At 41.3% G+C, this 16,266-nt stretch overlaps 1 non-coding gene across 1 annotated transcript; it reads right to left on the bottom strand.

Moving 5' to 3' along the window:
- Positions 1-14,691: 14,691 nt before the first annotated feature.
- Positions 14,692-14,794, bottom strand: LOC138514810 (U6 spliceosomal RNA). The gene has a single exon (XR_011281958.1). It is a non-coding gene; the product is annotated as a U6 spliceosomal RNA (small nuclear RNA).
- Between the last annotated feature and the right edge of the window lie 1,472 nt (positions 14,795-16,266).

Genomic DNA, 16,266 nt, shown 5'->3' with positions numbered 1-16,266 from the left:
GGTTCTGCCCAAAGCAGATCTAGAGGTCTGTTCTCTTTCATGCTTTTTGTGTCGAAAGAAAGCATTATTTGTGTATCTGGTGAAAACTTAAACCTTAACACATTACTTGAAATATTCTTTCATAAATAATATTAATAATTTCAAATATACAAGTCAGTTTTTAGATGAAAAATACACTTCCAAGACACTCAACACATAAAACATTCAATTTAAATTTAAATCCATAAAAATGAATCAAATGACAAAAAAGTAAGTGGAGCCTTCAGCTTTCGCTATCTTCCCATTTCAGGCAGAAATGTTTCCAAATCATATACGCTGTATTTGTAATCATGTTTGACTCAGCACACACAGTAGTGGCCCAAAATTGATCACCAGCAATGCTTTCCACACTACTTAAGTATTTACTATAATTCATCTTATGAAATGGCAGTAGTTTGGAACTTTAAGACCTTGCATATTCTGCATTTCCTTTCTTTCACCAGAATACTCTCCCTACTTCCCACAATCATGGGGGTAGTCAATAGGTTGAAGCGAAGGAGCATTATGAACCGGCAGAGATTTTGGTCAATAGTGGTCCTAATATAACCCTTCGGGTTTAAATAAGGAAATGACTGCTTGTTAAATTCTGAATATGTTTTGTTCCCATGTCAGCCTGCAAGATATTTGGCACGGCCCCATACACACGCTTTATCTATCAAAGTTCTCCTGAGCATGAAAATGCCTATATCAACATACTCCCCAAAGACCAATTTATCTACTCGAAAAACAGTAAACAAGAGGAATACAGTGTATTCATACTGATTGGTACGTTTTCACTATACCATTAGGTGCGTGCCAGCTGAGAAGTCTGTTACCGCTATCAGTGAGTATTCTATACAGTAACAGGCTGCTATTTATTTTGAGCATAGTTGTTAATGATATAAGTCGAAGCTCCATGCATATTTCCTCTGTCGGAGTGGACGGCACAAGCCAAAGATTTTTCCTCCATTTCACTCAAGGATATTGAGCCACTGAAACGGTTAATCAGGAAAAGTGTCCAGGCCATAAAGAATAGCTGGGACAACACTGGTCTTGTATACAGTGATCATTCCCTAAACAGAATGTCCACCTTTTGCCTGTACACATGATTTCATGAGTCCAAATCTAAGCATCTCCTTAGGAACAGAGTGGCATTGTTGTGGTTTGGGGGGGACCGTAGAGGCAACCACAATGCCCAAATAAGTGTACATCTGTACTTGCTCCAAAGGACTGCTACTCAGCTTCCAATTACATGTTTTGCTGGATCTAGAACTTCCCATTACCAGTATTTTAGACTTAATACTGTTTATTTTTAAATTATTTTCCCTAAAATGTATCTCAAGTATCATTAAGGAGCGCTGTGAAACCAATTAGGACAATATCGTCCCCTTTAGATAGCGAAGGAACTCCGGTGTTTGCAATTTTTTTGGGGTAATTATTACATTTGGTCAGCGCATCCCCCATGTCAATGATATAAAGATTAAATAACCGCAGGGCCAATACACAGGCTTGCTTGAGGCCGTCATGGATAGTAACATATCTGCGGAAATTGCCCTGGCCATTTAATCTGACTTCTACAGAGGTTTCAGCATAAAATTGAGTAATTAGCCTGAGTAGTTCCCTGTTAATACAGCAATTGGTTTACTTGGTCCATAATCTATCCCGCACCATGTGATCAAATGCACTAGAATAGTCTATAAAAGCAATGTAGAGCGGCATAGTAGGGGATAAAGCATTGGATGAAGCGTTGTAGATAAGGCTTTACACGTCCAAATATTATGAATTGTGGACATTCCCTTGCAAAATCCAGCTTTCTGAAAGGGAAGAAGAGATCTGTAATCCATGTGTGCAATTCATCGAGGAGAAAGGTACAGTAGAGCTTCCCGGGGGCGTCCAAAATAGCCTGCAACCTGTAATTTGCTGGATCATCCATGGGGCCCTTCTTGTACACCAGAATAAATATAGACTTTCTCCAAGATGCATGAATTGCCTCCCTCGCAAATATACTACGATATAACTGATGTAGCATGTGGGCCCATATCTCTAGATTTCGTTTGATTAGCAAATTGGCAAGATCATCAGGGCCGGGAGCTCTAGAGGTTTTCAGCATCTGAATCTTAAGGGAGATATCCTCATGTGTCAGGCTAATGTGCAATTTTCGAGATTCACTTACCCGTTCAATTGTGAGGAGATTTCTAGCCTTCTGTTTGCCATAAAGAGACATTATATATACTTCCCATGCATCTCCTCATTCTTTACTTCCTTATGAATTTGAGTATTCAATTCCCGCCAAAAAGACGGCTATCATGCTGTCTTAAAAGCCAAAACATGGTGAGCCACCTAGCTGTTTGAGTGGACCATCTGTGGGAACGCATCCAATTCTAATATCTGGTTTGCAGTTAACCAATTGGTTTCCTCCCGCTTAGCTCAGAGATTTGCCCCAGCATAACATGAAATTAATGAGGCTGGTCTCAACAATGCAACAATGCATGCTAACAATGCCCCTATAAAACGCGTTTTCATGCCCAAGAAAAGGCCTCTCTCAACAATATATGCCACCCTTTACCCCTTTTATGCTGCTACTGCCCAAATCAAATCCTGCAGTCTGTTAACATGCCCACACTGACCCCCATTTCTGCATCATGTCTCTCTGAGAGCCAATAAACTGCACCGTTGCCCCAGACACACGCATACACATATGTGCACATAAACACTTTCCTGCAAACACACCTGCAAACACACTTTTTTGAATGAACCTTTTTTCTTTGTCATGAGCCTAAATGCCAGCAATGTTTAATTATTTCCAACCTGTCATTGGAAAATCTGAGATCTCCTTAACCTGCCCAATACATCTCAATAAGTTCAACATTAGGACATCTAGAAGGACGCCACTGGAAACAGTGTCTGGGACTCCCCAAGGCCACCCTGGTGTGCCCGATTAGGTGAAATTTAGTGTTGACCCCACTATCTACTGAATAAAACACTAGGAAGGGTTATTTTTTACCTGAAACTCCGGATATCTGAAACAAATAGGATCCCTGAAACCTTAAAAAAGGGAATTCTCTTAGGCAGCAATGTGCAGGTGTGTTCATTTAGGGAGTCTGTGGAGAATTTCTTTAAAGAAATAGAGTTTGCCTGGAATATCTCAGATCCCTTAACAACACAGAGAAAATATCTGAGAAAGAAAGCCAAATTATAGGACTGGCAAAAACATCTAAATCTATCTAAATTAGCTCTAGCAAAACAATACCACAAACACTATCCAACATTCCTGTACATTCAGCCCTACGCAAAATGTTTTCCGAACAAGACAGATCGAAGACTTGTGATAAAATGTAGGTTAAACCAACTGGAGACATTAGAGGTCATAAGCACTTCAAGTGTGTAAAAAGAAGCTTCATATGCTGTTGATTGCGTGGAGTGTCAAATGAAATAGAAACCTTGACACATCTATACATTGAATGTCCAGGCATGAGGGATGAGACAAGTACCCTGACCCCAGAATAAGATCCAACTTTTTGCGGGTGAGATTGAATTTGGTCCCCTCAGGGGAGGTAATGGTAATAAGAAATAAAGAAGAATCTGCAATCAAACTATGCAAAATATGTTCCAACCCAAGGGTCCAATCACTCCGTCACATCCTTATGGAGTGTGAAGGGACTTGGTCCCTGAGGTTAGCGAAATTAAGAAGATTCACGCATAAGGAGGAGGGTTTAATTTCAGAACATTTTTGGGAAAGAATGATTGCAGGCCATGAAATTCAGCTCACCGCAACAGTTGTTGATATACTGGAAACATTGAATCTGTTAAATTAACTCAGATGAGAAATGCGATGAGAAATGCTCTGGTTAGGGCAAGTGGGGAAGAGGGGTAATTGTCATTTATATTAAGGAAAAATGCATCACGCGAATAGCGCTGATGCACATTGAAAAAATAGATAATGACAAATGTATTTTTATGCTGATAGGAAAGCAACCTTTGAATAGAGGAAAAGATGAATTTGTCCTAAGGAGGGCTTTAAGAAGTGGGGAGAATGAACCTATTTTATTGAAGTTACTGTTTGTTAATGGTTATTGATTTCTTTTTATTCATTTTCTTTTGTATTGGTTTATTTTCTCAATTTCTGGGAATGTTTAATCTGTATTATGATTGATAATTGTAAAGGTTCTAATTAAATGTTAATTCTTTTTCTTGAACCAAACACAATAAAAAAAAAATAATAAGTTGGCAATAAAGATCTCTTTGAGATGCAATGATTTAGGCTGATGAGCTTCTGAATAGGAATGATTCTAACAGAAATTATACGTTTCTGATCATAAAATGACATTTTAAGCAAAAGTCAAAACTAATGATGAATTGTTTGGAAATTGTTTTACAATTGAGGGATTAGATTTTTATTAATTGTAATTCCTTTTGTAATTATTTTTTTTAAGTAATATAGTGTATAAGGTTTCAATTGTAAATCAAATATGCACTTTCGTGGTTTCATGAGCATTAAAAGCTTTGGGGTGAAGCTCCCTCATTAGTTGGACATGGCAAAGCAATTCTAGACTTCCAGTACTAATTGTGGTGATGGGGGATCTTTGCTGTCCTTCTATTTCTGGTGGTTGCCTTTGTTGCTGCTTTGGATGAACACGTATCCAAAGAACTCTGGATGGCCTTTGAGGAATTTTCCCTTCCCTCTGAGTTAGGCCAAACACATTTGTTTGACTTTGTACTGTTGCTCTCAATCTTGGTATGCGTTATTTGTCTGTGAAAGCCTACACTATGATGTTGTCACTATTGTTAAGGATGCATTCAGGGCTGCATATATCATGTTGCAGGGTATACCTGAAGACTCAAGAGATGTAATGCCAAATTCAGGCGGGCGCGTATGTCTGCAAAATCCTACACACATAGAGAATGTTGTTGTGAGATGAGACTTTTTACTCAGCTTAAACTGGTATCTGGCTTTCAGATCTACCCTGGAGAAAACCATCACACCTGTCCGGTCTACAACAAGATCACTGTGTGAGAGCATAATGTGTTTGTCTTTGAGTATTGCTTGGATGGGTGGTGTAGGAGTAGGAATCTAGACTCTGCCTTTCAACATCTAGACTCTGCATTTCAACATCTAGACTATGCATGTCATCCTTCACATTTTAGCGAGGGCTTGAGTTTTAAATAGGACCAAGGGTGTGAGACTCATTAATGGACTCAAGAGTATGAGTCTCAGGCTGGATTTAAATAGATGCCAATGCACATAGCACATGCTAGGAAATGATCACTTTGCACCATAATGCTATTTTAATGAACTGAGCTGCACTATATATATAATACTAACAGAAAGCTAACATACTAATAAACCCAAACCTATCTAACGTATAACTGAATCCCATAATAACATTTACTGCAAATTAGTCCATGAAATAAACTGGATGCAGATTGAGCCAATGCATGATGCTCTGAAAATGGGAAGAAAAATGAACTTTAAACATGCAGGCTGAATCTGTGCTGTGTGGTAAACTGAAAAATATGAAGATCCGTACTACTAAAAGCATGGCATTTTATTAGAGCAGGAAGCGCAATAGGAATGTATATTTTTTTCTCTTCAGCAATGCAGTTAGCACAATGAGAGGCACAGAGGAAATCGCATGATGCTTTAGTGGGTGGATCTGGTCATGGGGAGGTGTTTTCTGGAGTGACAGGGGGCTTAATAAAAAGGGTTTTGAGGCAAAGTAGAAAGGCATTCTTCTTCTGGCACTGACTGACGAAGGAAGCAGAGGGCTGGTGCTGGGCTGACTGCAAGCTGATTAAGGCAAAGCTGTTTCTCTCCTGGGTTGGTCATTTTAGCAGAGCTGCGAAGTCCCCAGCGACCTTAGCTGTGATTAACCCTGGAACACTGTCAAGCTGAGTCAGGGAATATCACCACCTTGATCTAGGTAATTATAAGTTAATTGAGGGAGTGAGTGGTACTATGTAGCATAGCTTAAATAGTTCATTTCATTTTAGGTGCTGCATTAGAGATTCAAATTTAAATGTACATGTAAATCTGTCTTTGTATTTGTCTAAGTTCTGTTGAAAATCAAAGTAATCTCTCATGCCAATTCTTTCTTCACAGACAGAGCGTTGAATGCCACTTCAGAAATATGCACTCACATTGTGAAATATAATGTGGGTGTACATGTCATTCTGTGTGACTTGCATAATTCTAGTTTATGATAAAGAACAAGTTCAAAAAGGTTATTTAGCTTCAGTGTATTTATTCTGCATTCAGTTTCATTGATTTGACATGCATAGGGAGATAAATGTGTGGTAAAAAATATCTCAAAGCAAAGTAGCTGCAGTGAATTGTTTTACTTAGAGAGGTTGAATGCATGTGTTGTTTTTCAATTGTATGCTTTACCAGCCAAAAGGGCATAACCATGATGTTGTAAATAAATCATCACAGGAGAGCATGAGCCATTTAGAGTGTAGTAAGTCCAGTATTTGTTTGTTGTTAGTGACCCTGGTGAAATAATTATAGGCAGTATTCTGAAATTAGTCTCACCATAGCAAAATACCACAATAAAAATAACACCATTGCAAAGTGCAGCAACATACCACAAATGCCACCATAGCAAAATACCACAATAAAAATTCCACAAAGTACTAGATATAACCCCAAAATATATCTTACAGTAGGCACATTTCAACACAGATGAGGGTATCACCTTGTTGATTGACCTTCAGCCTGACTATGATTGTTGATACCCTGTCTATTGGGCCATGTACATATTCTGTGATGCCAGCCTTTTCCAATGCTGCCAATTATTCATCCACCTTTGTTGGTATGAAGAATGGTATCCACCAGTGTCACGTGGCTCTAGGCTGAATTGTCTAGTCAATGTGATGTCTGTGCTTTCCATACAGCTGAAGCCATTGAGGGTATCATGTAACTCATCTATTCAGCATGATTGGACGCTGCAGATGAACCTGTTGAGATCTAGAGGCTGCAAAGTACTGCAGCTGTTCAGCATATCCAGTCTCAGAAGCAAACACCCTCTCCCGAGTCTGGGTATCTCATTGCTTTAATGTTGGAGTAAAGCCACCTATAAATGGGATTCTTGTAAGGAAACTGAAAGCAAAGATATTGACCTTCAGTAGTCAATAGGGAGAACTTTTTCTCTGGAAGTATGTTGACAGCTGTGTTTGTGCCGCTAAGAGATGATAGCTTGATGTACATTCAGTATTGAGAAAGGGCCTTTGTACCTTTGTTGAAGTTATTTTAAACTGTGGGGATGAGGAATGTATCCTATTTTCCGCACCACAAGCCTCTGACCTATGCTGTCGGCTTGGGTTGTCTGTATGAAAATGCTCCATTCAGTTAAACTGCTGTGAATGCACAGCAGTTTAATTGGACGGAGCATTTTCGTGGCTCTGCATACTGCAGCAAAGTATTTGTCTTTGACAGAGCAGGACTATGCAGAAGCTCCGTAAGGGCACCGAGCAGTTGGATGTGATGTACGGCCAAAATTTCCAGATGATTTGCGGTAGCTCGCATGCTGCCTTTCACTGTTACTGGTCACCTTCCAAGATGGATTCCAAGTGTTTAAGTCACACTAACGCTTTGGTATCTACTAGCTTGTGGTTGAATTTAATCTCTGGGATCAACAGGAGGGTAATTCATAGCTCAAGAAGGATATGTTTCTGGAGGCAGGTTGACATGAATTTTGGAAGACTTGGTCCCAAATGTTACCTTCTGCATCAGGCTACTCTCACAAATTGGTCATGTGTCATTTCTTCACATGGAAGGTGTCCAGTGGCTTGTTAAGTTTCTAATGGCCCTGCCGGTCAAGTAGCACAGTGAGTAGAGCGCTCGCTTTGACATCGGTGCAGAGTCTGCTAACGCAGGTTGGAATCCCGGCAGGGCCAAACTCAACCTTTCATCCTTCCGAGGTCGATAAATGAGCATCACACACCGTGGGTAATAATAAGCGACGCTCAGATACCTGAGGGTTCGTAGTGCTATACAAATGCTAAATTATTATTATTATTATTAACATGCAAAGTGGAGGTTGAACCGTATAAATGTTTAGGTTACCTTTCAGGTAAAAAAGTGCCTTCTAGGCTGCACTTCCTCCCTCCTATTCATCCCTGCAGCAGATGCTCTGTTTTTGTTAGGAACAGTTAATGCATATATGTGCCTATAGGTGCAGTAGCATTGATCATTTCAGCCCTGTATCCAATTTTTGGGTTGCACAAAATTAGTTGTTGTGGCAGCCTAGCCACATCATCCAATGCGTAACCTCAATGTGGGTCACTCCTCATCACCTTATGTTATATTATACCCTCATGGGTGTAACCTGATTGTGAAGAATTCGACCACTGCATGGTGGGCATGGGCTCACCTGGGCAATTTAAACATGTTTTAAGTAAATGAATGATGGTAGACCTTCACAACAAACACATAGACCTGTGTACTCCGGCATGGACACAGCCTAAAGGTACAGTCTGCCCCTGTCATATTTAGTTGTAATATGACAGGAGAGGAGAGCACAATGTCATCCCAAGGGCGGAGGAGCTTCCCCCTGCCATGGACAGCTTGATTAAATGTCACGGGCTCCATGGAACTGCCTTGCTGTTTTGTTAGCCCGGAAGCTGATGACAACGGTTAACATACTAATAGAGGGTACTTCAAACAGGCCCACATGGTGCCTGACTGCAGAGGATAACAAAGAAGACAGGAAACCCAACAAACCTTTCATATGTAACTGTTGCAACCTGAAGCCAGCTCCCGCCCCTCAGTATCAATGACATGTCTGAGTCTTTTTGCAGTAGCCAACCTCCTATGGGGGGGGCGCCCATTCATAAGATGCAAGAATGTGATTTGCCGAAGCTAGAGAGTCTGGTCTCTCGGCATCTTCGAGGGAGATCTGCTGCTTTAAAAAGGAACCACAAAGGGAGAACCATTAACTGGACAGGCTCTTCGATCAGTAGAAAAGAAGGTGGGTGGGTCCCAGTATTACAGGTGAGTGAACCCAGGACTCTTTCTCTTGAGAGAAGGGTTTAGCCATGTTGGTTCTGCGACACCCCTTGTTCCTGTAGGACCCCTTTAGCCTTTCCTGTTGCAAAGCACTCTTGTTATGGCCTCACATATACAGAAAATTGTTGGTAGGGACCCTAGAATTTGGGTCACTAAGGTAGGCTCAGCCTACACCAATGACTGTGGCCCACTTGGCTTTAAGAGAGAGCTAGATCCCCTCTTGCAGGCCAATCATCTGAAGACTTCACTTGAAGCACGAAGAATAACTCATCCTTGGACCCTGGCTGAAGGTACAGTCTGTTTTACAGCTTCTGCCAGTGAAGGAAGGCCAGGAACATCCAAAGAGTGAAGCAAGAACCCTCCCCTTAACTTATCCCAGGGAACAGAAAGAGAGAGAAAAGAACTCAGAATACCCTCCAGCCGCTTCAGAACCGGTACTCAGCCAGCATGCAGAGTGCCAGAATGTCTCTAAACCCAAAACCAAGGAGAAGGGAGCTGCCTGCAACATACTCCTGAGCTCTGGCCCATCCGTGTTAAAGGACAACTCTAGCCCATTGAAGAAGCAGGGAGAAGTGCAACAACAAGCACCTGCTGTCATCCACCTTAAAAGACATTCTTGAGCCAGTTGAACTCCTCGATCCGCAACCACCTGCAGCGTCGTCAAGCCACAGTCGCTGAAGGAACCCAAGATATCTCGATCATTGATACAGAACCACCAATCAGCACAGAGACAATGATTCCTGACCCCAAGTCGCCATGAAGTCCAGCCTGCAGCCATTCACCAAGCTTTGCTTGCTGAACCATCTTGCCACCTGAAACATGCCGCTGACTCCCATCTTGAACTCTGTCGCTGAAGCCTGAAAAGCATCTTGAAGCCAACTCAATGCTGTCGAGCACCAAGGACAACTACAGCAAGAGGTACCTTGTGGTTCTGTCCCCCTGGTCATTCCCAGAAGGCCCCTAGAGACAATTTAAGACCCTTTCTCTCTTTTTGCTGAAGCCAGGAGCCTTTTGAAAAACGATTTTGGTTATTAACCAAACTAACTACCTTCCTGTCAGTATCCAGAGTGCATCCCTTTTCCTTCTTAAAAACTGTCTGTTCTTTGCATTCCTTTACAAGGTGGGTTGTGTTTAGTAGTGTTATTAGATTGTCTGTTGTGATTATAATAATAATAATAATAATAATATCATTGGGTAATCATTTTATTTTCACTTTGTTGCAAATAACCAACAATCCTCGACGTTTCGAGGAGATAAACCTGCAGTTCCGTCCACATTGCCAAAAGTGGCCAAGGAGGTTTATAATTTTAATTGTATGCTTGTTTAATCCAATATGTTCAAATCCATTCTGGTGTATTAGAGATGTAGGTCTGATGATTCTCGCACCTAGAAACACTTGTGTACAGGCGCATTATAAATGCCACATCATATCATATCATACCATTGATGGTTTAGAACCCGATATTCATCCCTGGACCATTGGTACCCCGGAATTTGATTCGTCACACTAATGGTGTATTGCAAGTCATTTAGCATGGACATGTAGGACAGAGGTGGGGTCAGACAAAGCAGTACCATGAACTCCCACCACAATCTCCTGTTGTACTTCAAGGTCACACCATAATCGCCAGTCCATGGTGATGATGATACAACAGGTGCTTTTGGGGATAAAAACGTGTAGGTTAGCACATGTCATTGGTGAATCTCAACTGCAGGAAAACACAATGGAAAAAAGGTTACATTTAGTGTATATAAGATGCATTTTTAGTGTGCATTATTTTGGAAGTGCATCGTAGTGAGTGGACAAATTATGTATATGGATTGTTTTTTTTATTTTACGTAAGGTTCATTTCTATATGGTGCATGCAAGAGCTGTAGCTGGTAGTAGTTGGAGCAACTAACACATCGTTTTATAACGATATCCATTTCACTGTATTTTAGTACACTGCAATGAGGATGTGTTGCTTGTCACTTCTGAAGAAACATGCACTATACTGGCTGGATACCAAACAACAAGCTCTTTGGGAACTTACAACATTTACAATATGTCTAGATGGTAGAAATCTGAACTAGGCTTTTACGAGTTTGATCGCCCCTCATGGTGGCTGTAAATCCACCTTATATGTTTGGTGGGGAGGAAGTGTTATTCCCCATTTTGGAACCACACTGGGGATTGGAGGAGTCCCTGCTGGCGCTAAGTCCAAGGGCATTAATAATTCCTTCATTTATTTGGAGGAAATACCTCCAAGTAAGTTCTGGAGCTATTTCCTCAAGGTATCTACCAAAGTTATAATATGGTGCTATGGTAAAATGACCACCATACTCGTAATGAGGTCGATTGTATTTAACCAATACTTTCTTTTAAAAGTGCAGTCAAACAAGTATTAAAATAACTGTAATTACATCTTCTTCCCCATGGATTCGTGCCTTCCATAACACTCCCTTTCCCTCACTGTGGAATCTTCTCTGATTGGAGATGACAGAATGAAAGCAAGAATCAAGAAATGTAAACGAGTGAAGTACAACCCAAATACCCAATTGTGCCATGGCTGCTCTGCGACGCAGCAGTGCTGACAGGAACCAGGAAACATGAAACTAATGTTGGCAAGTCCCTGGTCTTTGCCTTGATATCACGGCGCGGGGGGCTAAATTAACCATGGACCAGTTTGACTTGTAAGTCTCTCTTTGACATACCTTCTTTTCCTCAGTGGCAGCAAAATGGGCCCACTGTTGAGGCTCGGTCAGTTATTTGTTCTCCTGGCTTTCCATTCGGACTCACAGTCCTCTCTTTTTGGGTGCAGAGCGATCTGCGCTTTCCATTGTACAAGGTAATTTCTGATTTTACACCTCCCTTAACAGGCTTCAGAACTTCTTCTAAGCCCCCATTTTTTTAGGTGGTAGCTTCTGCAGTAAGCTCACACTTTTTGGCATCTATGTGCTTTATGTTCAAAGTGACAACCACTTTTAAATTGGCCTGCTAAGTTTAGGACCAAAGCAACCATCCTCCAGAGAATAACTCTCTCTGGAGACCCTTACTCTGGATTTACAGGTTCAAGTATGTCAGGCCGGCTGACTGAGCTGCAGGGGCCTTTGAAAGCTTTCCTCACAGACAGTGTGAGTGCAGAAAACCCTCACAGATAATGCTGTGAAGACATCTGAGGCCAGGGTGGGGAGTGGTGAGGTGGATAAAATTACAAATAGCAGAACCTCTTCTTGGTTGTTTCTTAGCTTCCGTTTGATTATAACTTTTGACTTCTGATATTGCTTGTAAATGTCCTAAGCCCTACTGAATATTCCAATTGATTTTTTCAAATCACTGTTTCTATTGGTTAATGTCTAAATGTGTGACGGATTGCAAGGGTGTAGAAGCCTTGGCTTTTTTGATTTTAATTAAAATAATATTATGCAGGTAATTCGATCTCCGAAAGGGAAATCTGCTGATCAATTTCCCCTTTCATAAGCCCCATGCCAAAAGCATAGCGTGTGCCTTTGTCCTGCTGCTTCAGTATTATTGTCTGCAGTGCTTGCCCTATCAGTGGCACAGAGCAGGTTCAGAGGTAGCAGGTGTCCATTCGACAGGTGCAGTGACAGCCAAGTCTCCGGGGTACAAAGGCTGCTTTTAAGATATGCACACCTGTTACAAAACCCTATAATTATGAGTCTACCTCCTGGTGGCAGAATAATCTATAAGTATAACCCATACCTGAGTTATAATATGGTGAATAGTATTCTCCTAATTTTTACAGCCACAGCAATTTCACTTCAGACATGTTTCAGCCCTGTAAGTAGATGGTCAGCTGTGCAAAGATTATGTGTATTCTCTCCACACAGGCTGGACCTTGCTACTCCTAGCAGGACTGTCACCATTGGGGATTTCCTCTCTGTTCATTTGTAAGGGTAGGTAAAACCCTTTCCTAGAAGACGGTCACTCCACAGGAAGCTGGCTTGGGAACAGGGACCAAAGGGCACACCCATTCAGAGAAGGTTTGGCCTCTCACCAGGATGCTGCATTTCAAAGGGCCTTTCATCCTAGTGAGAATGTAACCAGGTGGGGATGACCTGCTGCTGGGACAATATCTGCCTCTCTGCCGCTCACAACAATAACAGGACCTCGCTGCTTTGGGTTGTATACTAATTGACCTTTTCATAATTGACCTGGGGAGAATTGACCTCGGGCGAATTGACCAATTAGGACATATATATATCGGGCGAATTGACCAATTAGGACATATAGGGCGGCGGGGGGAAAGCCCCCGCAGCCCTCAAACCAATCCAAAAACCCCTGCAACCCTCACCCAATCCACTTATATTATTTATAATGCAAAACCAATCCATTACATATATAAAATAACTAAGATAATATGAAGGTCAATTGTGCAGAAGGTCAATTAGGACTACTATAATTAGGTCAATTGTGGAAAAGGTCAATTGTAAAAGGTCAATTTGGGTAATACCCTGCTTTGTAGGACTCCTGTAGTTATGAACCAGCCTCCCTAGTGCTTGGGAGAATGTGACCAAGGAACAAAACGTATCATTCTTTCATTTTAAATATATCCATGACTTAAATTCCATTGGTGCAGATGAATTTTGGACGTGTGTAATATACAATGAAGGTGAAAATGAGGAAACAACTTGAGAGCATTTATCAATTGGAGTGCAAGGAGGATCAGTGTTAGGAACCTGCACGGGTTTGAGCAGTTGTGATAAATAATATCGGACAGATCAATCGTCATAATATCAGTGTTTAATTTATAGAAACATATTCCAAGAATAATATTGGCTAATGTGAAATTACATGATGAATTGGTTGAGTCTATATGCTGATGTTATTTCAAAACAGATTGAATTTTATTTGCATTTATGAATGTAAGACAAGGGATGGATAAGCAGTATGTTTTATGTTTTTGATTATTTGTGAGGTAATATTGAATGTATTTTCTTTTATATATTAATGTGTTCAAGGTTTATGTTAAACAATTGACACAAATAAATCCCAAAAATAAATAAGAAAATATCGCTGAGCCCCTGGATTCGGGGATCACAGCAACCTGAGGACCAAGACAGCCAGGAAACCTGCATGCTCATCATCGCATCTGCTGCCTTCGAAATGTTGTTCAAACCACCAGAATCTTTGCTGCTGATTACCATTGCCAGTCAAACTGGTCCTGGTGGCCCATCGAGCCCTGATCATTGAACACTTCATTGACCGCCTCGGCCCTCTCAAACCAAACTACATATACAGCCCCCAACATCTTTGCCATCCAACTGACTGTCAAACTGAACTTGGTGGCCCTTACGATCCTCAAACGCTCGATTGAGCCGATCCTGTGGCACCACTCACCTCCATCATCTTCGCAGTCGAACCAACTATCAAACCAACCATGCCGGAACCTATGATTCACCTTTCTCGAACATTGCATTCCAAATGCAGCAAGACCGTATCCGAACCCAGCTCAACACCACTCACCCCCTAGAATAATGTGACTGCTGTTTCTTTTCTAAGATTTATTTTTTACCCTTTTTTGTTTTCTTTTTATATGTCTTGGGAGGATAGCTCAGGGGCAATGTGCTCACCTTGAAAGCAAGACGACACAGACCAACACAGGTTCGATCCCCGGGTCAGCGCTTAGAAACCTCTGGGTATTAAGCATGTTATAAATAACATATCATATCATATGGAATGGTTCAGGAATTTCCGTGTCATCCTTGCGCAGGGGTCATGCTAATCTTCTCTGTATCGTTCCAATTTTAGTATATCGGCTGCTGAAGCAAGCATGTGACTGATATTTTTAAACTGCTGAACTGCACCTTCAAGTCAGTTTGCTGCCGTGACCACAATAGCTGAGCACGTCACTACCCTGGCTCGAACCTGAAGCTCATCATTTCACCTGTCGTCTTCGAACCACCTCTTTGAACCACCAGTATCTCTGCTGCAGATTTTTAGCAGCAGCTGAGCAGACCGGGAAGGTGTTCTCAACCGCGTAGGAGCCTTCAAACCACGATCTTCGAACACTGCACTTGAGCCGTTTGACTCGAATTGCACACATAGTCACCAGCCGTTTTACTGACGAGCCAACACGGGTGGCCCTCACGATCTGCACTTCTTTGACCGCAACGATCTTCAGCTCAATCGCGGCTCAATGACTACTCCCCATCTGGAACAACACTGCCGACACAGTCAAACCCTGATACAACTGCTGGAACAGCACCAAAAAATCTGCTTTGGTGCTGTCAAACTGCAAATCAACTAAAGAAGGTACTATTGCCTCATGCGCCCAGATAACTCTAGGGTAAGTGTGCTATATAAATGAACAAACAAATAAATAAACTGCCCCATTGGTCGAGTTTGGGCCCTACACACTGGTTAGGTCACTAAATCTGTTCTTATTTTCAAGTAACAAATCCTTTTACAAGAACATTGTGGTTTTCACTCGCCTTACACCCCTGATTCATTACCTAGAGTGCTGCATTGCGCTATCTTTGCTTATTCTGTCCTCTTTCCCCAATGGTAGGTTTTGGGTAGTGTTTGTCTATTTAGTTCATTTGCAGATAGTGCAAATTAATTATTTATTATTAATAATAATAATTTTAATTATTAAAATATATCAATTTCTCATAGAACCTTGCTACAACATTCCCTTTATTTTGGACTTATGCTTTGCTGTTTGGGTCGCTACTGAATCACATTAACGCCTCTCTTGAGAGTGTATCCTTCATTGGGCCGACATTACCACATAAGTGGAAGGAGATATATCTCGTAACTGTGCCTGTTTTACCTTTATGATTGTGTTAGCTCTTGGTTTGTAGCAGTGTGAGGAATGAGTGGGCATTTGAGCCCCTACCATCCTTGTACCTCTGCAGAGCAGAATTCGATTTGTCACAAAATGTCAATAGGTAACTTCTTGCACACTTCTGCCTTCACAATGTAGAATAACTTTAACATATGTTGGTCTTCTGTGAGAACATCACTTACTTCTTAATTCTAAATGTGAGCCTTGGAAAATAAATTTGGCCAACCGTGAAAATTACTTCAATTTTCACTGCATTTGGGTCATTCAGAACTGATTGAAAAATGAAAGGATTCTAGAGACTGATTCGAGTTAAGCTCATGACAATTTCATGCTGATGCAATATCCCTGTAAACAGTGTGTTAAAGAAGGTCAGACCCTTTCCTGCCAGCACATTTCTAAAGCAAACAAAGGGTAAAGTTATTGCAAAAGGTCAGAACCTTTCTCGCTAGCGAT

Source organism: Ambystoma mexicanum, chromosome 12, assembly GCF_040938575.1.
Source record: "Ambystoma mexicanum isolate Mex_15411 chromosome 12, UKY_AmexF1_1, whole genome shotgun sequence".
NCBI classification, from domain to species: domain Eukaryota; kingdom Metazoa; phylum Chordata; class Amphibia; order Caudata; family Ambystomatidae; genus Ambystoma; species Ambystoma mexicanum.
Note: the sequence above shows the minus strand (reverse complement) of the source record. Positions and strands in the feature narration are given on the sequence as shown.